This window comes from Mirounga angustirostris, unplaced genomic scaffold, assembly GCF_029215605.1.
Source record: "Mirounga angustirostris isolate CCGP_5_RB_7025 unplaced genomic scaffold, mMirAng1.0.hap1 SCAF_16, whole genome shotgun sequence".
Classification (NCBI taxonomy): Eukaryota; Metazoa; Chordata; class Mammalia; order Carnivora; family Phocidae; genus Mirounga; species Mirounga angustirostris.
In genome coordinates, this window is record NW_026991724.1 from 37,637,580 (window position 1) to 37,660,868 (window position 23,289).

Below are 23,289 nucleotides of genomic sequence, written 5' to 3' on the forward strand. Positions count from 1 at the left end.
AGACAACAACAGTTTTAAATACAAAATAAATTTATTACAGTTGGATTTGTATCTAATCTGTCTTAATTGTGCCAGAAGAATGTGAAACCAGCTTCTTCCCTAGATAAACTAGTTTCAGAAACAAACATGCAAACGTTTTCTTGGTAGAACGAATCTATCAGAAGGGCAAACAGAGCCCCCATCTTTAAGACCCTTCAACTGAAAACACTCCCTTCAGTAGCCAGTCATGTTGCCTAAACTGGGAATTCTCCAAGAGACGTGGGTTCTTTTGCTTCAAGGCAATAATTCTTAAATTCTTATGTATAAAAATCCCTTAGGAAGCTAATTAAAAATACAGATGCACAAACTTCATACCCCACAGATGTGATCAGCCAGTAGTAGGTGGGATTTAGGAATCTGTATTTTAATATATTCCCCAAGTGATGGTGGGGACCACATTCTCAGAAAAGCTTCCCAAATCATTTTGCTCAAAGTCATCAATCAACAATTTTTCTAAGAAAGGGAGAAAATAGCATGATGCCCATTAGATATAGGGCTGTCAAATTTTACCCTAGGTGCTTGAGGAACTGCTGGGATTCCCCAGAGAACTGTGAGTCTCAGGAGGTCCTAGCTAGACCTAGCTAAACTCTGATTTCATTTGTAAAATTCATCTCAAAGCCCATTTTTACCTTTGACCTCCAAATTGTTCCATACTTTCCAACTTCTATGAATTTTACCCCAAGTACATTCAAGGACTTCCCCCTCACATTAAGTATCTGCCATTTATAAATAGGATATTTGCTGTGCTAATTATAATTGTAACATGGATCCAAGATAGGAAAAAAAATGAAGAGTGTGTTCAGAGTCAACTGTATTGTGCAGAATCATTAAATGCTGGTCTGCAGCAGTGTGGGGCATTGTATTTGGTTTGGGGGAAACAATTTCTTTGCCCTGTGTTTCACTGTCACCTATAAAAGCATTGTGGAGCATCTCCTTTTTGATCACAAACATACTCCATGCTCCTGATTTACTCCCCTTAACATATCTCAGGTTGGAGAACCAAGCCCCTTTTAAATTACATATAAACTCTGATGAAATAGAATGCAAGTGAGGGCCCAAGGGGGCTTTTCTGTGAGTAAAGGAATTCAGATTTAGTGCTCTGATTTTGTGGAAGCTTAGGGAATATACTAAAGTGGCAATAACACCAGCTCTGCAGCCAGATTACCTGAATGGAAACTCTGACCCTCTGCCACTCCATTTTCTCATTTATAGAATGGATATTATACTACCTATCTCCTTGGCTTGTTGTGAATATTAAAGAAATGAGGCATGTAAAGCCCTTGGCATCTAGGAAGTCTTCCCAAGGATGAACTCCCCTAGCTGCTGGCAAAACATCTTCTGAGCCTGGATGGAACTGATGCTAGCTGGAGGAACTGAGTGAGAGGCACACAGCCAAATCCCAGAAGAAGAACTACAGAGTCCCATATTGTAAGCCTGCTTGGAAGCCTTAGCCTCAGAGATGCAGGGTGACTCAATGATTCAAAGCTCCACCTTTGCTTAGCTGTATATCCCTGGACAATTCCCCAAAAGGGTTCCTTTTGGGGACTTTGGGTTGCCCCACCAACATCAGTTCCACCCCACCCCCATTGTGTGCATCCATGTGGCTCAGAAGCAAGGCTGGCTTCATAAGCATTTGACTTTTTGAAGGTGCACAGGACCCCTTAGTATAATACCTGTTGTTGCCATCATGAAATTGTTTACATTTTCATCTTTGAACTTCTATTTTGTAAGTGAAGTTCAGTGGGACAATGGGGCATGCATGTGAGCAGAGGAGATATGACAGGCAGCAGCAGGAGCATGTGTGGGCTCAGGCCGGCAGACACCAGGGGCAGTGGTCAGCTGGTACACCAAATAGTTGGCTTGGCTGCCTGATGGGCATTCTTGGGGCACCCTAGGGTATCACTGAATCCTCAAGGGGAGGTATGGACCAGGACCCAGGTCTAGATTGGTGTGACGATGGTGGGAGGAGCAACAGAAGCAGCAGTGGCGGCGGCAGCTGCCACAGCTGTCCCTGGAGAGAGGAGGGGTCTCTGCATGGACATAGCACTGGGACCAGTCAGTTTGCCCATCCATCCCTGGAGCCCATCCCTGCAGTATCTGCACAAATTTTAAATATTTTCCCTGAGTGCCAGGACAGGAATTTCCAGTGCTCAGGCAGTAAGTTTTATCAGTAAATGACTACAAAATAAAAGTGTACACATGGGCATTGGAATAAAGCATATCAAGGGCTTGTTAAAATTCTTCAAAGAATTCTAGGTGAAATTTTAAAGTTTTGAAGTTTTGAAAACTACTAGAACATTGTAAAGAGGATATCCACAGGTTTGGAAATGGAACTTGAATTTAAAGATGTTCACATTAGTGTAAAAAAACACTATTTTCATATGAAGTTTCATATAAAGTATCTTCTAGTAAGAGATAATTTTAAAATCATTTTGCTTGTAATTGAAGACAGTGATAGAATACATATAAACAGGCATTTTGAATTATACACAAGTCGTGAAGTCACTTTTGGTTTCTTATACGATCTCCAAAGTTACAAGGATATCAGAGGAAATATTAAAACAACATTGTATGGGGGCTTCTGGGTGGCTCAGTCGGTTAGGCGTCTGCCTTCGGCTCAGGTCATGATCCCAGGGTCCTGGGATTGAGCCCTGCATCGGGCTCCCTGCTCGGCGGGAAGCCTGCTTCTCCCTCTCCCACTCCCCCTTCCTGTGTTTCCTCTCTCGCTGTGTCTCTCTCTGTCAAATAAATAAATAAAATCTTTAAATAAATAAATAAATAAATAAAATAACATTGTATGAATTTATTTATAATTAAACTCAGAGTTACACTAAGCTGATTTGTATGCAAAAATCCGTTTAGAAAAAAGTTGTTCTGCAGAATTGTCAGCCTTCAGATGTACTAAATAATTTTTCAGAAGTGTATCTCAATGTTGTTTCAGCTATAATATATTCTTAACAGCTCTAATAAGGACTGTATTAGCAGAAAAATCCTTTTCAAAATTAGAATTATCAGAAATTGTCTGTGATCTTGCAATTTCCAAGAGTAACTGATATTAATTCCAATTGGATATTAAGTTACTAAAAGTAAAATTTCTGATGACCTAATAAATGAACTTGCAAAAAAGTGAGCCAGAAAAATCTTATGATTGGGACGCCTGAGTGGCCCAGTCGTTAAGCGTCTGCCTTCGGCTCAGGTCATGATCCCAGGGTCCTGGGATCAAGCCCCGCATAGGGTACCCTGCTCCGCGGGAAGCCTGCTTCTCCCTCTCCCACTCCCCCTGCTTGTGTTCCCTCTCTCGCTGTGTCTCTCTCTGTCAAATAAATAAATAAAATCTTTAAGAAAGAAAAAGAAAAATCTTATGATCAATCCTAATATCACACTGATAATTTTTTTGTTTATTATACAAAATTATGACAACAAAAATATTCTTTTCTGTGATTTGTAAATTTAAATTAAGTATTACTATTCCTCCAGTATGTTTTATAAATAACATGTTATTTTTAAAGGGAAAGTCTTTATATTTTAGTACCTTTAACTGCACTCTTTTCTACTTTTTAAATGTGGGAAAATACACAGAGTATAAAATGTATTACTAGTAACATTTAGTATATTTTTGTATAAGGGGCCCTGGATTTTCATTTTACACTAGACCATGCAAACAATATAGCTAGCCCTGTTGTGTTTTTATAAATTTACCCAATTTTCTGCCCCTCCAAGCCCTAACGCAAAAGGTCAATCATTATCGTTTGATTACTCTTGAATTTCAACCACTCAACCATGGAATAGGTATTTTCTAGGTAACAAGGTCTGGCCCAAGATAAATGGTCCATGAAGTATCAGAATCAGATGTCTGTCTCAAAGTCATGCCTTTCTGGGGGAACATATATGTCTTGTTTATGCTTGAGATTAGAGCCTGAGCTGGTTGCTTCTGAAGAATCCTTTGAACATAGCTGCCAAGTTTAACTTTGGTGAGTGAGCCCTTTGGCCTTACCTTCACAAAGCCTCTTATTATCTTCTATACTTCTCCAATCTCTCCCTCACCTAGAATTCTGTAGACAGTCCTATTCCCCAGAAATTTCCACCTGCTGCTAGACAGGCTAAAGCTAAAGGCCTGCCCTTTGTGAATTATAGTGCCCTTCGGTAGGGGACTATGACAGCCAGCAATACTCACTGATTCATTGGATGATGAGTATAACACCTTCATAGGGTCTTGGAGAAGGCCAGGTTGAGAGGTTCCAGAGTATGTTCCTTAGACACACCATGTAATAGAAGGATTCCATGGTCCAAGTAATTAAGGAAAGTGTGTATAATATGGTGCCTTTTGAGAATTTGTAATGCACAGTAGCACATTAAATGTCCTGAGAAGTTACAGTAAGGAACCCAGGGGTTCCCAGTCTTATTTGGCCACAAGGCCTTTATCCTCAGACCTCCTAACAGCCTTTGCAATGAGGGCTCCATTTTTAAAGTAATAGTGTTCACCTCCCATTTCAGTTTGTTCTTTTAAGAGATTCAAAGAAACTGTAATGGTGAAAATGTGAGAAGATTATTCTGGAGTCTATATAGTGTGTATGTGTGTGTGTGTACCTGCATGAGACTTGATATGCATTGATCTGGCAGTGGGTTGAGAAGCTGTCACCCTTCCTGCCAAGCTGCATGTTCTGTGCCAGACTTGAAGCAGTACTAATCAGTAGGAAAAAACAGTCTATAAATTAAACCCACTTATGTATCAAATCTGGATGGGGCAGTGGTTATAGGTTAGGAGACTTAGGAGTCCTAGTTCCAACCCTCACAGACTTACCCAGTAGCTCTGGAAAGTTCCCATGCATAGGTCCCAGAATCCGAAGGCTTCAGGAATAAATCATCCTGGATAGTTACATTTTACTGGTTAGGGCAAATTTATTCCTTTTAAGACCAAAATTCTTCGAAACACATTAACCCTTCTGGATGGAAAGCTTTTTATGTTTTATAGGCCCCCATACCTTCTTACACAGATAAGAAAATATGGCCAAGCATATTTTGGAGATGTTTCTGAGTTTTTTTTGTTTTTTACTCTCTTATGCCTACATCAGTGGGTGGACTCTCAGGCAGTGTCAGAGCCTCCCTTTTGGGGCAAAGAAGAAAATTTGTTCCCACACCAAGCCTATAGTTTGGATACTGTATTAGTTAGAGTTCTCCAGGAAAACAGAACCAATTGAATGAAGATATCTATATCTGTATCTATCTATCATCTATCAATCTATCTATTGATTATCTATCTATCTATCTATCTATCTATCTATCTATCTATCTATCATCTATCTATCTATCTAGACACACACTTATTAGGAATTGGCTCATGTGATTATGGAGGCTGAGAAGTCCCAAAATCTGCAGTCAGCAAGTTGGAGACCTGGAGAACTGCTGGTGTACTTCCAGGCTGAGCCTGAAGGCCTGAGAAACAGGAGGGTCAATGGTATAACTTCCAGTCCAAAATCCAGCAGCCTTGAGACCCAAGAAAAGCCAATATTTCAGTCTGTGCCCAAGGGCAAGAAAAAGACCAGTGTCCCGGCCCAGCTCATTCACTCAGGCAGGAGGGGTCTCCTCTTACTGATTGGATGAGGCCCACCCACATTAAGGAAAACAACTTGCTTTATTCAGTCTGCTAATTCAAATGTTAACCTCATCCAAAGACATCCTCACAAACACACCCCAATAATGTTTGGCCAAATATCTGTGCACCCTGTGGCCCACTCAAGCTGATACATAAAATTAACTATCACAGATATCCTTGTAATTGTTCTTTTTTCCCCCTATTTTCCTCTTGAGCTCAAATATACCATCTCATTTTAGCTGTTCCCTTTGCTTCCTACATCACCATTTTTACCTCCCATCTCTGCCCTGTACTAGCTGTGTGACCTGAGAAGTTCCTTGATCTCTCAGAAACTCACTTTCCTCATGGGTAAAACAGTAATGATGTCACTTGTCCTAGAGTCCTATAGCGTTAAGTAAGACAGACACATGTGTATCATGCTTGGTCACTTTCTCTTTCAAGGCTTTGCTTGGGGGCCCTCCTGCAGAACATCTTGCCTGAACTCTTCGGCAGAGAGCACTCTCTCCTCTGCATCACTCTTGTTGTGTGGCACTTTCTTCCAACAATTCACTATATTGTGGCATAAAACTTTGTGTATAGTTGCATTAAACTCTTGTTGTATGAGTTTACAAATGGCTTAATTTTATTCTTGTGATTTTATTTGAAGAGAAAGACTATTGCTATTGTTGTTTTTCCTATCTTGGCTCTCGGTGTCATGCTCAGGAGAACAGAGAAGTTGTTCTTTGTTCCTGCTTGACTGAACAGTCTATTAAGTGAGATCGTAGTCGTTAGGTTGATGGCAATTACTCCAGTTCTCCTTTCCTTAGAGCACATAGTAAGATAGTACTTCCCCAATCCTATTGGAAGTTGGTGTGGCATATAACATGCTTTAGCCAATGAAATCTGAGTTGAGGTGATGTGTGCTGTTTCCAGGCAGCAGTGTTAAGACCCAGTGCCTGATTTGCCATGGGATCTTTCCTGGCTATGCCAATCATGGAAGTGAGTTGAGATGGACCCTGGGCTTCCCAAAGTCCCCACGTGACTACATTAACAGAGTCCCCTTCCAACCTGTGCTTGGACATAAAACATTAGCAAGAAATAAACTTCTATTATATTAAGCCACTGATATTTAGGGACACTTGTTACTCCATTAAAACTTAGCATGACCTGACTGATATAGTAAGTAAGTAAATAATACAGTTCTTAGGAGTCTTTATTTGTACCCTGTGAAGTGCTTCTTCTTCCTACTTCTCATTTCTCCTCAAGGCCAGGCAACCTAGCAACTGTTGCAATAACATTTTTTTTTTTTTGTGGACATCTTGGGAAGAAAAATCTACAACCTGACCCAGCCTTGCTCTCCTCCCTATTCCTGCCCCTGGACCCCTGGTTTAGACTCAAACATTCATCTAGTATGCTCTGGACCTATGTAACTGCATTTCTTCTCTTCTTCCACCCCACTTTGGAGCAAATGGAATTTTCCTGACTATTTCAGTTTGTCAGTCTCATATCAGATTTTTCATTGTATATTTCTCCAATTAAGTTAATTGAAGTGAAAATTTCCATTGTATGAATAAGAGACTTCTACTTTCCCTAACTGGTTAATAAATTTCAACTACAAAGGCACTTTATTCCTCTCTTCTGTCTGCCTTCAAACACTCTTTGCTAAGCATTTTTAGTTGTTCTAATATAAAAGCAGTGCAACTGCTTTTAATTTTTTTTTTTTTTTAAGATTTTATTTATTTGAGAGAGAGAGAATGAGAGACAGAGAGCATGAGAGAAAGGAGGGTCAGAGGGAGAAGCAGACTCCTTGCTGAGCAGGGAGCCCGATGTGGGACTCGATCCCGGGACTCCAGGATCATGACCTGAGCCGAAGGCAGTTGCTTAACCAACTGAGCCACCCAGGCGCCCCAGCAACTGCTTTTAGAACCTGGTGTGTTTGTGTGTGTGTGTTTATATATTTGTAATTTTTTAAGCTCTAGCAAGAACTTTATCTTTTTCCCTTAAAATCCCTTTAAAATTTTCAGCCTAACTGAGAAAAGCTAGCTCCAGTCCTGGACTCAGTATAGTTACTTGTAATTATCTTCAAATGCAAAAAAAAAAAAAAAAAAAAAAAAAAAATCTAATGCGTCGAATTCTTTTTCCACCGTATTGAAGTAAATAGAAGTAATTTATTATTGAAAGTGCTGCTACTCTGCGGGTGTGGTGGGTGGGAGGTGACATTTGGGATATTGTGTAATGTATAATGAGTATGAAATGAGTGGTTCTGATCCAGTCCGCATCAAAGGCAATTTCCCTTGTAGGGCAAAATGCTTGCAAATTAAGTTGCATATCTTCACGAAGGCAGGGATGGCATAGACTGCGGAAATATTGATTTTGATTCTGCTTTTCTTAGAAATTGTTTTGGATGTGTATTCAGAAACATATTTTCCCTGAGACAGAACCCTATATTTTCTGCCAGAGAGATGTTTGAAAGACGTCTTTGGTAAGGATTGTTTTTCAGATGCTATGGAAATAAAATCAATAGGGGCTAATTTCTACTTGTCACTTTCTATGAATATTGCCTGATGGGGCTGCAGACCAGCTACAAAATTGTTGCTCCCTGCCCTTCCATCTTTTCCTCTCCAGCCTAGGCTATGCAGAAAGGCTTTGCCCAAAGGGAGGTCCAAGGGTGGGACTTGCTCAGAAATGACAAGCTGGGAAAATTATTGCTTGGCCAAGGGTGGAGAGGAAATAGCCAAGAAGAGGCATGGTATATATAGGTTGCCAGGAGAAGATGAGAGACAGAGTTCCCGCCTATAACAAAATGTTATTGAACTGGAAGGTGCCAACTGCAAGATGAAGGACTGTGTGAATTTACCTGGAAATCACACCAAAATGGGGCCAAGTTCTCACACCACTTCAGGAAATAGCACATACTCTGTCTCTCTTGCCTCAGTATATCATTCTCCTTTTTACTCTTTCCTGTCTTGATTGATTTCAGGAATTATATTCTAGACCATTATGTAAATTATGTAAAGTTGTTGTCCATGGAATCCTTTCTTCCTTCTGACAAAACAATTAACTTTCACTAATTCACTTAAAACTGTTACAAATGTCAGTCATCATTTCAGAGTGCTCTTTTGCTCAACTCTTCCCATACATTAGATAGGGAAACTGAGGACTTGCAAACTTCTAGTGGGATGCCTGTTCTTCCTACCATGGACTCAATCTTTGGGACTAAGTTCCTGGCTTCATAAGTCCTCAGGAATCCACCAGTTACTTACTCCCATGAAGAACCATACAAATTCCGCTACCAGACTAATAGGAGTTTAGGTCTCAACACACTGCTGGATAACCTCTGTAACCTATCTCCCACCCAGCCCATATATGGTTTCCATCCTTCTCTGACCTGTTCTGTACTGATAGGCCCATCACTGCAGGCTATAGCACCTGGACTTCCTTTCTTCTGGCTCTCTATTTGGTTTTAACAATAAAAGACACTGTCAAGTGATGCAAGGGTAGGAGGAAAGGTTAAGGTATTTCCTTTCTCTAATCCATCCCTGCTTTAGATCCATGTTTCTGGCAGTGACTGACATTTCCATGATTGTGACTTCTATTGGATAGTCCTATCTTGATGTTTCAAGCTCTCCTTGGGCTCCAGTAATGCCATTCCTCCCCTTAAGCCTTCATCCCTAGGGATGGAACTGTTTGTTGCTAGTCTCTGGATGCTTCAACATCTCCTGTTAGTCAGACACATTAAAAAATGTTCATCATTATTAGCCATCCGGGAAATTCAAATCAAAACCACGTTGAGATACCACCTTATACCAGTTAGAATGGCAAAAATTGACAAGGCAAGAAACAACAAATGTTGGAGAGGTTGTGGAGAAAGGGGAACCCTCTTACACTGTTGGTGAGAATGCAAGTTGGTACAGTGCTTTGGAAAACAGTGTGGAGGTTCCTCAAAAGTTTAAAAATAGAGCTACCCTGTGACCCAGCAATTGCACTACTGCGTATTTACCCCAAAGACACAGATGTAGTGAAAAGAAGGGCCATATGCACCCCAATGTTCATAGCAGCAATGTCCACAATAGCCAAACTGTGGAAAGAGCTGAGATGCCCTTCAACAGATGAATGGATAAAGAAGATGTGGTCCATATATACAATGGAATATTACTCAGCCATCAGAAAGGATGAATACCCAGCTTTTGCATCAACATGGACGGAACTGGAAGAGATTATGCTAAGTGAAATAAGTCAAACAGAGAAAGTCAATTTTCATATGGTTTCACTTATTTGTGGAACATAAGGAATAGCATGGCGGACATTAGGAGAAAGAGGGGAAAAATGAAGGGGAGTGGAAATCAGAGGGGGAGAGGAACCATGAGAGACTATGGATCCCGAGAAACAAACTGAGGGTTTTAGAGGGGAGTGGGGTGGGGGGATGGGTTAGCCCAGTGATGGGTATTAATGAGGGCACGTATGGCATGGAGCACTGGGTGGTATATGCAAACAATGAATCATAGAACACTACATCAAATCTAATGATGTAATGTATGGTGACTAGCATAACATAATAAAATAAATAAATAAATAAATAAAAATAAAATTCTCCCTTTACACTAATAAAAACCCAAAAAAACCAGATGAATGGATAAAGAAGTTGTGATACACACACATACACACACACACCGACACACACACACACACTCACACACACAGTGGAATACTACTTAGTCATCAAAAGGAATGACATCTTGCCATTTTATGCTAAGCGAAATAAGTCAGTCAGAGAAAGACAAACATGATTTCACTCATATGTGTAATTTAAGAAACAAAAGAGATGAACATGGGGGAAGGGACTGAAAAATAAAATAATATGAAACAGTGAGGCAAACAATAAGAGAACTGTAGGAAACAAAGTGAGGGTTTGCTGGAAGAGAGGTGGGTGGGGGCATGGGATAATTGAGTGATGGGCATTAAGGAGGTCTTAACTCTAGGAAACTCTAGGAAACAAACTGAAGGTTGCTGGAAGGGAGGTGGTTGGGGGCACGGGGTCATTGTGTGATGGGCATTAAGGAGGGCACTTGATGTAGTGAGCGCTGGGTGTTATATGCAACTGATGAATCACTAAATTCTACCCCTAAAGCTAAACTAAACAACTAAACTAAACTAAACTAAACCACTAAGCTAAAATCTTAGAGGAGAACACAGTCGGTAACTTCTCTGACTTTGGCTGTACAAAAATCTTAATAAGTATGTCTCCTGAGATAAGGGAAACAGATTAAAAATAAAGTATTTGGGCTTCATCACAAGGAAAAGCTTCTGCACATTGAAGGAAACAATCAACAAAACGAAAAGGCAACCTTTGGGATAGGAGAAGATATTTGCAAATGACCTATCTAGTAAAGGGTAAGATACAAAATATATAAAGAACTTATAAAATGAACACTCAAAAAAAAACAAACAAACAAGTAATCCAGTTAAAAAAATGGGCAAAATAGCATGAATAGACTTCTTTCCAAAGAAGACATCCAGATGGGCAAGAGACCCATGAAAAGATGCTCAATATCACTCATCATCAGGGAAATACAAATCAAAAGTCCAAGGGGATATTGCCTCCCTCCAGTCAGAATGGCTAAAATTAACACCACAGGAAACAACAGGTGTTGGTAAGGATGTGGAGAAAGGGGAAACCACTGACACTGTCGGTGGGAATGCAAACTGGGGCAGCCACACCGGAAAACTGTGGAAATTTCTCAAACAGTTAAAAACAGAACTACCCTACGACTCAGCAACTGCACCTCTAGGTACTTACCCAACGGATACAAAAATATAGACTCAAAGGAGCACATGCACCCCGATGTTTACAGCGGGCTTATCAACAATAGTCAAACTATAGAAAGAGCTCAACTGTCCATCAGGTGAGAAATGGATAAAGGAGTTGTGACATATATAGACATGTATATATAGTTGTGACATATGGAGCTAGAGTGTTGTGCTAATGAAATAAGTCAGTCAGATGACTTCACTCAGATGCGAAATTTAAGAAACAAAACAGATGAACATGTGGCAAGGGGAAAAAAAGAGAGAAGGAAGCAAACCATGAGACACTCAACAAAAGAGAACAAACAGGGTAGATGGAGGGAGTTGGTGGGGGATGGTCTAAATGGGTGATGGGTTGTTACAATAAGCACGAGGTGTTATAGGTAAGTGAAAAATCACTAAATTCTACTCCTGAAATGAATATTACACTAACCGTTAGCTAAGTAGAATTTAAATAAAAATCTAAATAAACAACAAAAATTAACCTCGGGAGCCTGGTCATGTTTTTGTGAGCATGGGACAGGTTAGGCCACTGGACCACTCATAATTTGGCTTCAGCACTATCTTGACATCATGAGGCCTAGGGCATTTGACATTGCCCAGCAGAGAATGTTTGTGTGTAGGTGGGGCCATCCCTTTTGGGAAAAGAGCTGGCCTCATCTCTGGGGCAAATGGACATGAAGACATCTCCCTGAAGGTTCCCATTCCTCTTTGAAATGTAGAACTTAGCTCTTTTTGTAGCCATTGCCATATTGTTGCCTAATTTCTAACTAGGTCTCGTTCTCGTCCAGGGGTGATGGGGCTCCCATACAGCCAGCACCCAAGGACTGGTGCCAAGTTCCCACTCTGATCCGGTGGCAAGGGAGAGCAATCAGTGTCTGCTATCCCAAAAGAACAGTGGCATTCATGTTCCTGAGCACTTGCTTGGCCGGCTGGTGTAAGCTTAGTGCTCAATAACCAGTTTGCTTCCCTCTCCTGGCTCATCTAGATGCCTTCATTATGAAGAGCAGAGAAGCCGTGCATGTGCAGTATGCTCCAGGACCTGGTTAGTACAGAAAATGCCCTTTCAAGGCATATTGCACCAAGGTCCCATTCCAAACACCCGAGCATCAGTGGCAAGCACCCACATGGGATTGTTGAACCCCTGCTGTCTCTATCCACCAGTAAGATGGGTAGGGAAGACAGCCAACTCCAGAAGCTCTCCCTCTCTTTCTGAGGGGAGAATGTAGGCCTCCTGCTGACAGGGTTCCCATATGTAAACAATGGAGATTTCTCTCTGCCCAAGTTCACAGGTGTTAGCTATTCTGGAGGTGGCCCCCTTGCCAGGAGATGGTGCAACTCCATTCACCACATTAGGCCATTCTCATCTCTCATCATGAACTTTAACCTTCTGTGTTTCCATTTTGACCCTTTTATTCTTTTTGTAAGGTCTATTCATTTATTTGAGAGAGAGGGATAGAGAGTGCACATGACTTGGGGGAGGGGCAGAATGAGAGAATCTTCTAGTAGACTCCCCACTGAACACAGAGCTGGACATGGGGCTCTGTCCCACAACCCATGAGATCGTGACCTCAGCTGCAACCAAGAGTCAGATGCTTAACTCACTGAGCCAACCAGGTGCCCCTACCCTTTTCTTTTTATCCGAAACTAGATTAACCCAAGGGACCATTCCGAGCCAGTGTCTCAGAGCAATATCCTCTGGTTTAAATACTAAATACACACCACACATTACACACACAGACATCACACATGCACCACACAATTACACATACACTACACATGGAGAAACCCCACAGACGCCACACCAATGCCAAACACACATACCACAAAGAAACCCCAGAAACTGAACACACATTACCCATAATAGTCCCACCACACATACAACACCAACACATGTAAATAACACACAGGCAGGTGCCACACATATACCACACTCTCATATGCACTATGAAAACACATGAACACCACACACAATACTCATAGTACACACACACCAAAAGGACACCAAACATACACAACACCTCTATCACAGACACATCACACCTACAGCATATACCACCCATACAATGCAAACACACACACACCACACACCATACAAACAATACACAACAGAAGACACTACACACCTCCCACGTTGAAACCGCTTGTATAACACACACACAACAGATTCATACTACACATAGTTGACCCATTTACCACATGGACATCACAAATAACACATACATGACACATACAACACCAATACCACACACACCTACCCACATCATGTAAACCGCACACACCACCTTATACGACACACACACTACACATATCCACACATAACACATCTCTCAAACACACACCATGCATATACAAAACACGAACCCACCACAACACCATAAATACAGTACACATACCTGTACACAAACATGCCACATATTCCCCTCACACATGCAACAAAAAATCACCACACATACAACACCCACACACCCCGCATACACCGTCTACATGCCACAACTCTACCACTCACCCATGCCTCACATCACCACACACTTACCACAGAAATTGAACATATTTAGCTCACACACACACACCAGACATATGCCAAACGCACACACAGAAACTGCACAGAAACCAAGACACACATAAATACTTTACATAATATAATGCACACTGCACATGCAACATTAATTACATGCATATACTACATACGCACGGGTCACATAACAACACATGCTACATATATATCAGGAACTTACAACACTTCTACCACAGAAAAGCATGCCAAACATACACAACACACACACCATACACACACAATACACCATGCACACCATGCATCTCCCAGCAACATACCACACATAGACCACATAAAAAGGCACCACACACACACCATGCACACACCATAGATACATCACACTCAGCACACATATACCACCCAAAACCACACCGCACACACATCATGCACATAGCACACAAGTAACCCACGGACAGCGCATACACCACAAACACACTGCACATATATCATACATACACACCACACATACGCCCACCCATACACTGCACAAACACCAAACATACACCATACAAAACACGTCTCCATCACACACAAACCACACATACAACACACGAAACACACACCACTCAAGAATGGCACACACACACCACACCTCTACCACAGAGCTACACCCACATATTCAACACACCTACATATACCACACAAGCCAGAACACCTATCAGACTCACATCACACTCCAGTAACACCATACACACACACACACACACAGATACACCACACCCCACACTACTCATATAATGAGCACACACACACACACACACAAACACACCCGCCCCTACCTAGTTCTTGGTTGGCTGGTGTCAGCCTGCTGATATGTACCCAGCTTGTCTCCCTCCTCTGGCTCACAGACATGCCTTCATTATGAAAAGAAGATAGTCCACCCATGCACAGAACACTTCACGGCATGGCCTGCCCATCAAGAGCCCTTGCATGGAATACTGCACCAAGTCCCAGCTAAAAACACTTGAGATTCGCCCCCCAAAGCACCCCTGCTATCCTCGAGCCACTGCTACCTGTTTTCACTGATGGGAAGGACAGGAAAAAGAGCCAAGGCCAGAAGCTTTCTCTCCCTTTTGGCAGAAAGAAGATGTGGTCCATATATACAATGGAATATTACTCAGCAATCAGAAAGGATGAATACTCAACTCCTGCATCAACATGGATGGGACTGGAGGAGATTATGCTAACTGAAATAAGTCAAGCAGAGAAAGTTAATTATCATATGGTTTCACTTATTTGTGGAACATAAGGAATAGCATGGCGGACATTAGAAGAAGGAGGGGGAAAATGAAGGGGGGGGGAATCGGAGGGGGAGACAAACCATGAGAGACTATGGACTCCAAGAAACAAACTGAGGGTTTTAGAGGGGAGGGGGGTGGGGAGATGGGTTAGCCCGGGGATGGGTATTAAGGAGGGTATGTAGAATCATGGAACACTACATCAAAAACTAATGATGTACTGTATGGTGACTAACATAACATAATAAAATAAAATAAAAATAAAAATCTCTGAGCCCTACCCACAGTGCTATAAATTATCACTTCATTAAATTCTCTTCATTTGAACCATTTAAGGTCCATTTTGTTTCCTGCCTGTACCTTGTCTGATAGAAACATGAAATCTAAGAACAGTAGAAATAAAGAAACCTCGAGGTCTTAGTAGTCAGGGAAGTCTTCCTGGGAAGGATAAAGCTTGAGCTGTATCTTGAAGACATTGATCAGGGTGTAAAGAATTCTAGATAATGTGAATATGGAGAGAAGAATGGCTTATATCTATCCGGACTAGATAGTGTTATTGCCATTTGCAACTAAACAACTTGGCTTGAACAAAAGAAATTTATTGTTTTTTTCAACTAAAAATCCAGAGGTTTCAGCCATGGTTGGGTCCAGGAACTTAAAATTGTAAGAATCAGTCTTGTTTCACAATTTATCTTTGTTTCTTCCTTTTTGGGCTCATTCTCTGGCATGATTTACCTTTTTGGTGCAAAATTGACTCCAGGAACCTCCAGGCATATTTCACCCTATTAGGTCACAGTCTCAGAAGGAGCAGAATGTTTTTCTTCCAATACTCCAGGGCAATATCTCTCAAAGGACCCCACTGGCCCTGTTTGGGCCAGACATGCACACATACATGCACTAGAATCTTGGCTGAATGATCTTCCCAAGCTTCGTCTCCTTAATTTGATTTTAATCATCTTTGTCCATAACCAATCATCTAGTGACTTCCAGGGAAGTAGAGTATAACTTCCTGGAACATTCATATTTTTACACATTTAACATATTGGTAGCTTAAAAAAAAAGATTTTATTTATTTATTTATTCATCAGAGAGAGAGAGAGCAACAGAGCACAAGCAGGGGGGTGGGGGCAGGCAGAGGGAGAAGCAGGCTCCCTGCTGAGCAAGGAGGCCAATGTGGGACTTGATCCCAGGACCCTGGGATCATAACCTGAGCTGAAGGCAGATGCTTAACCAACTGAACCACCCAGGCATCCCTGTACTGGTAGCTTTAAAAGCAGGGCAAATGCCTTAGAGCAATAGACCATTCAACCAACCCTACTGAAATGGAGAATGCCAGCTTCTGATGAATTTCACCTGGAAAAATTTCAAAGGCAGAATATGCATGTGGTGTTGTGTTGCAGGGAGAGGTGGGGAGCAAAGTAGCACATATTTGAGGGGATTGAGAATCTGTTTCTAAGATGCTATAGCTTCAAAGGGCACTTTTCTAAGTAATCTTAAGGGACTATAGGCCTTAGATCCATCTATGTCCAACTATTGGCTCAGTATCTGGTTTTATAAGCCAGTATCTACCTTTGATTCTTTCTTGGTCAATTCAACATCATTACTTCTTCCAGTGAAATCAGAATCTCACTGTTTGCCAGTTCATGGTGCTGTGTGTGCCCTCATCCAATTAATTAGGAATCCTAGGTGGGAGTATTTTTCCTAAGCCATGAACATTAATACCATCAGGGAGTGCCCTCACCAGTTAGCCCGACAATTCAAAAAAGTCAACACACCAGAGATGTGGTGGCATGCTGAACTTGAAACCCATGACCCTTACAATTGCCAAGGATATTTCAGAGTGGGGGGTCTTGTTTCCAAGTGAAGAGCAGGTGTGGTAGAGACTTGCAGGGCACCAGGGAATCACCAAGGGATTGCTGGACACTGGGTCTAGGCCAGCCTTACACTAGGCTCCCGGGGGAAGGCCTTGTGAGAAGACAAAATAGAGATGATGTTGGATATGAGGTGTTGTCAGGAGCTCCCACTTTCTTTAATCCTCCCCAAGTCCTTTGAAGCAGGGTCTAACTTATTTCTGTTTTACAAAGGAGAGATCTGGGGCTTGGAGAGGTGAAGGAATTTGAGGCTAAACTGCTGATTAGTGGGAGCACATCAGGATTTGAACCCAAGCTTTGATCCCCTAAATCCCAAGGGTCTGACTACTCTATCTGAGCCCTGTTACAATCTACTGAATAAGGCAACCTTTGAGCAAGACCATCTTTTCCTAACAAATGGAGTGCTGGTGATTACCCAGAATATTTACCAAATAGCATTGCTTGTTAATGAAGACCTTCTTTGAATGGAATGGGGGCCAGAGGGAGGATAGTGGTGATTAGCATAATAGCCAACTTCTATGAGGGTGTACTAGGCTAAATCATGGCCCGTGAAAGATGTCCATGCCCTAATTCCTAGAAACTGTGAATGTGCTACATTACATGGTGAAAGAAACTTTGTAGGCATGATTAAGTGGAGTAACAAATGTGATTGAGTGAATATTCTTGAGATGGGAAATGATCCTGAATTATTTGGGGTGAGCACAATTCAATCACAAGCATCCTTAGAAGAGGGAGTCAGGAGGATCAGAGTCAGTGAAGGAGATGTAACAATGTTATGCTGGCTGCTGCCTTTGAAGATGGTGGAAGGGGCCTCAGGGCAAGAAATGAGGGTGTCCTTGAGAATCTGGATAAAGGGGCAGAGGAGTTCTTCCCTAGAGCCTCCGGAAGGAACCAGCCCTGCTGACACCGTGACATTAGACCAGTGACACTGATTTTGGACATCTGACCTTCCTAAGTAACATACATCTGTGTTATTTTAAGCAATGTGATCCCTACATGTCCATGGTCTCATAGATATGATTAGTCCCTTCACACATGACAACAATTGAGGCTCAGTGCACTTTATTTGCTTCCAGTAAACACAATGTCTAGTTTCTAATCATTGGAATGCAAGGAGAAGTCAGGGCAGGAGATATTAACCTGGACAATAAACATGCCCTGGGAGTCCTTTGCAGAAGAACGTTTGTGTTAGATATGGGATGTTGGTGGGGTTTTAACCACTTGGATTTGGGGGATTATATTAGTTATGAAGAAGAACACCTGGGCTCTTTCATCCTGCAATATCTTGTCCTTGTGTGTGCACTGGAACTCTCTTCAGCTAGAAAGCCCTTTTCAGTTTTTTTTCTTTACCCCTTTAGAAAAATACTCATTTGCCTTTGAACAAACAAGATCTGGTGATTTGTTTGTGATGCTTATCACACTTGAACTAACTTGTGTCTCACACTTTTTTACCAGATCATTCACTGTGTGGGGCAGGAACTGTGTGATTTTCCTCACTGCTGCCTTCCCAGGGGGGCTTTGTACCATGCCTGGTACATAATAAGAAAATATGTGCATGGGTGGATGAGTGCATAGATAGGATTTCCTCCTCTAGATCATATAGCTAGATCATAGCTAGATCCATAGCTAGATCATATCTCCTTGAGAGTGGAGACAAATTCTCAGATTTATGTCATCTATACCTGAGTTTTCCATACATATAATCAACCATGATCCATAATTCGGGTTTAGTGCATTCAATCACTGTTGTTCTATGCTTTTTTTTTTTAATTTTATTTATTTATTTGACAGAGAGAGACACAGCGAGAGAGGGAACACAAGAAGGGGGAGTGGGAGAGGGAGAAGCAGGCTTCCCGTGGAGCAGGGAGCCCAATGCGGGGCTCGATCCCAGGACCCTGGGACCATGACCTGAGCCGAAGGCAGACGCTTAACGACTAAGCCACCCAGGGGCCCCTGTTCTATGCTTTTGTGATCTACTTTGGGAAACACCAAATGTGAACCACTGTATTTGTCATCAGAAGCCCATAGTTCAAGCCTTGGGCCTGCCACTTCTTTGCAGAATAACAATGGCCATGTCATTGTGCTTCTCTGAGCCTTCCTTTTCTAAGTTATCAAACACAGAGATGCAAATGAGTGAATGATATACAAGTACTTTTATAACTTTGTAAGCTCTGAAGCCCAAGTAAAAAACTCCCTCTAGTGTTTTATCTGCAGTAAGGCAGCATCAAGTGTTGCTTGATTCAAAGGTTGTAGCTGGATGAATATTCCTGATATTTTCTCTAACACGGGCATCTATTACTATGACCTCAGAGTTGCTGAGAATATCAGTTTTTCGGGCCCTGAATTAAAGAAAGAGAAGGAGAAGAGGGAGGGGAAGGGACTGAGGGAGAGGGAGGAGGAGGAAGAGGATAGACAACATTCTACAGGCAGAGAATCAGGCCACCCAGATTTGCATACCCATTTTGGGCTTATGAACTATGGGAAACCTTGTGACCTTGGGAAAAATCACCCACGCTCTGAGGCTTTAACTCATCATGCATTTCATGGGATAATGTCAGTACCAATCTCACAATATCGTTTACACGCAGTGCTTAGCATCACAGGTAGCACAGACAGCAGTCAGGAAATGGCATTTATCAGTTGGCTTGAGGAATCCAATGACTCCAACTTGATGGACTGAGGTCTAGTTTGCTTCTACATTTCTGTTTCCTAGTTTCTACATCTGGTCTGAGCTCAGCTGCCTTAAGGAATTCCAAAGTCTAGCATCTTCTAGAATTTTCTAGCACCTTATTTGCGTAAACCCAAACTATTTTTTTGGAGGGGGGGAGCAGACACAAAAATATTTCCTTTTATTTCTACCTTAGTAGAACTGATGATGGCAAATAGAAAAACAGGCTTATTTGTTTATTAACACAGAAAAAATTATCAAGACATTAAAACCCAGCCTTACAGGAAGTTTACAAAGAAATGAGTTCTCTGGAAACAGTGTGGTGTCCTTTTTATTTGCCCAAAACAAAAATGTGCTTCCCCTTTGCAATAAATACTCTGTTAGCAAAAAACCATTTGAAAACAGATGACCAGGTAAGTTCTGAATATTGATTTCTTCCCATTTCATTGTGAGGGAAAACTTAGTTTTTTGTTGTTGTTTGATACTCATGGCTGGACTTTTATGCAATTGCAACCTCCCCCAAGTGGTTAAAACCCCACCAACATCCCATATCTAATACAAACGTTTGTTTTTCTGCAAAGGACTCCCAGAGGCATGTTTATTGTCCAGGTTAATATCTCCTGCCCTGACTTCTCCTTCCCAAAACATACTTATAAAACATCAGATCTGACACTTTGTTGTAGCATTTGCAATTTGACAGTCTTGCTGTTTTCACTGGTGGACTGCTAGCTTCATGGTTTTATTTTGTACTTTACCTTTTTTTCAATCAATAAAGCTGTATAACTAATGTTTACGATACTACAGTAGATACTGAGGCCAGCAGACAGTATACGCTAATCAATTTTTAATTATGGCTTTAATTTTAAAGGATGCCATTTAATTTTATTACCTGTATTAAAGTGAAACTGTCAAATCACAGGATCTCCTGCTTGGGCCAGGGCAGGAAGTGTCCCAGGGGCTGCACACAGGTGTATGACATTGTTACAAAGATCATAAATGGGTGTGCATTGCATGGTGCATATTGTGCACATAAATGTTACATATGCCTCCATGGCTGGGATGGCTTCCTCACTAGCAACATCGAACAGCAGGGCTGCTGTGCTCAGTGCAGCTCAGAGACTGCATTGGAGAGTGGACTTGAGCCAACTGTGGACCCAGCATTGCCCCCAACTTGTATATGGCCTTAGTTAAATGTGTTATTTTGATTCTCTGGGCCTCAGATTCTGTATCAGTAAAATAAGGATCATGGCAGTTACAGTCTTTATGGGTAAAAACAAAAAGTAATATAAACTCAGCCAGGACTATTAGCATTAACATCCCTGCTCCTAGAAATTAAAAAAAAAAAAAAAAAAGGAAAGGAGAACAGAATGAGTGTAAGGGATACTGTTAGTGCTTTGCCAGCATTCCTTCATATCCCTGCCCCTGGCTTCCTTTTTTTTTTTTTTTTTTTTTAGCTTCCACCAGCCTGAACCCTGCCTCAGGCTAGAGCCACTTTACCTTTGAGGGAAAAAACTAGAAGTGTGTTTGTGCCACACCAACCAACTCCCAGGGGTTACTTATATTCCAGAGCCCTCCTCAGGAACTTCCTTTTCCAGATCTCACTCCTCCTCCTACTTCCTATGAGGTTCTTCAGAGTGTACTTTCTTAGTGAATCCATTGCATACAAATCAGAAATTGAGGAAAACCAGACTTAAGACAGTGAAAAAGAGCTGAGAGACAGACTGTGTCACTGGTCAAGAGAAATCTTGATCCAGCTACAGTTTGAAGGGCAGAGATATTTTACAGCAAGAGTTCTTCACCAGTGGTCATATGCACACGTGTGTGTGTGTGTGTGTGTGTGTGTACAGGATGTTAAAGATTGTTCCTCATTGTAGCAGGCTTTGACACTCTTGAAAAAGGAATCAAGTGGGATAGAATGGCATTAAGATAACATTCAATTATCTGATAAAAACAGTATTGTCAGAGGGAATCTGTATTCCTGTACAGGAATGACTTGCCTGAACTTCCAGAACTGGCCACAAATGCCACATGTAGTCAACCATTAATCAAAGAAAAAGGTCTCACCTGCATAGTATTGCCTGTAAGGTGACTATTACTGTATATTGTCTGTGTTCCTTTCTGGTCTATGTTGCTTTTGGGCTCTCTCTTTGCTTAGAGGACCCCTTTCAAGATTTCTTGTAGGGCTGGTTTTGTGTTTGCAAATTCCTTTAGTTTTTGTTTGTCCTGGAAGCTTTTTATCTCTCCTGCTATTTTCAATGACAGCCTAGTTGGATATAGTATTCTTGGCTGCATATTTTTCTCATTTAGTGCTCTGAATATATCCTGCCAGTCCTTTCTTGACTGCCAGGTCTCTGTGGATAGGTCTGATGCCAATCTAATATTTCTACCATTGTAGGTTACATATCTCTTCTCACGAGCTGCTTTCAGGATTTTCTCTTTGTCTCTGAGACTCATAAGTTTTACTATTAGATATCAGGGTATTGACCTATTTTTATTGATTTTGAGGGGGGTTCTCTGTGCCTCCTGGATTTTGATGCCTGTTTCCTTCCCCAAATTAGGGAAGTTCTCTGCTATAATTTGCTCCAATATACCTTCTGCCCCTCTCTCTCTTTCTTCTTCTTCTGGGATCCCAATTATTCTAATGTTGTTTTGTCTTATGGTATCGCTTACCTCTCGAATTCTGCCCTCGTGATCCAGTAGTTGTTTATCTCTCTTTTTCTCAGCTTCTTTATTTTCCATCATTTGGTCTTCTATATCACTGATTCTCTCTTCTGCCTCATTTGTCCTAGCAGTTAGTGCCCCCATATTTGATTGCACCTCACTAATAAATAGCCTTCTTGATTTCGACTTGGTTAGATTTTACTTCTTTTACTTCTCCAGAAAGGGTTTCTCTAATAACTTCCATGCTTTTTTCAAGCCCAGCTAGTATCTTTAAAGTGATGATTCTGAACTCCAGATCCAACATCATACTAATGTCCGTATTGACTAGGTCCCTGGCAGTCGGTACTACCTCTTGTTCTTTTTGTTAAGGTGATTTTTTCCGTCTTGTCATTTTGTCCAGAGGAGAATAGATGAATGAGAGAACAAAATGCTAACAGGGTAACAACATCCCCAGAAAATATACTCTAAACAAATCAGAAAAGACCTGAAGCAGGGGGAAAAAAAGGGAAAGAGAGAAAAAAGAAAAAGAAAAAAAGAGAAAAAGAAAAAGATAAAGATAAAAACAAACAAAAAAGAACAAAACAAAACAAAAAAACAGAATATGATCAAATATGATCAGGCTGGTACGTAGATCAGTGCCACACACTAGATTTGGGGTGTATTTTGGTCTGTTAGAAGAAAGTGCCTCCCAAAATTTTAAAGAAAGAAAAACTTATATATGTACAAAAATAAGGGCTGATATGATGAAGGGATGGAATGTGACTGTAAAGATGAAAATTATAAAAAGTTTTATAAAAGGAATTGATAAAAAGTTGTTTGAAAAAAGAAAGAAGAGGATTTAAAAAAAAAAGAAAAAAAAAGGGAGAGAATGTGATAAG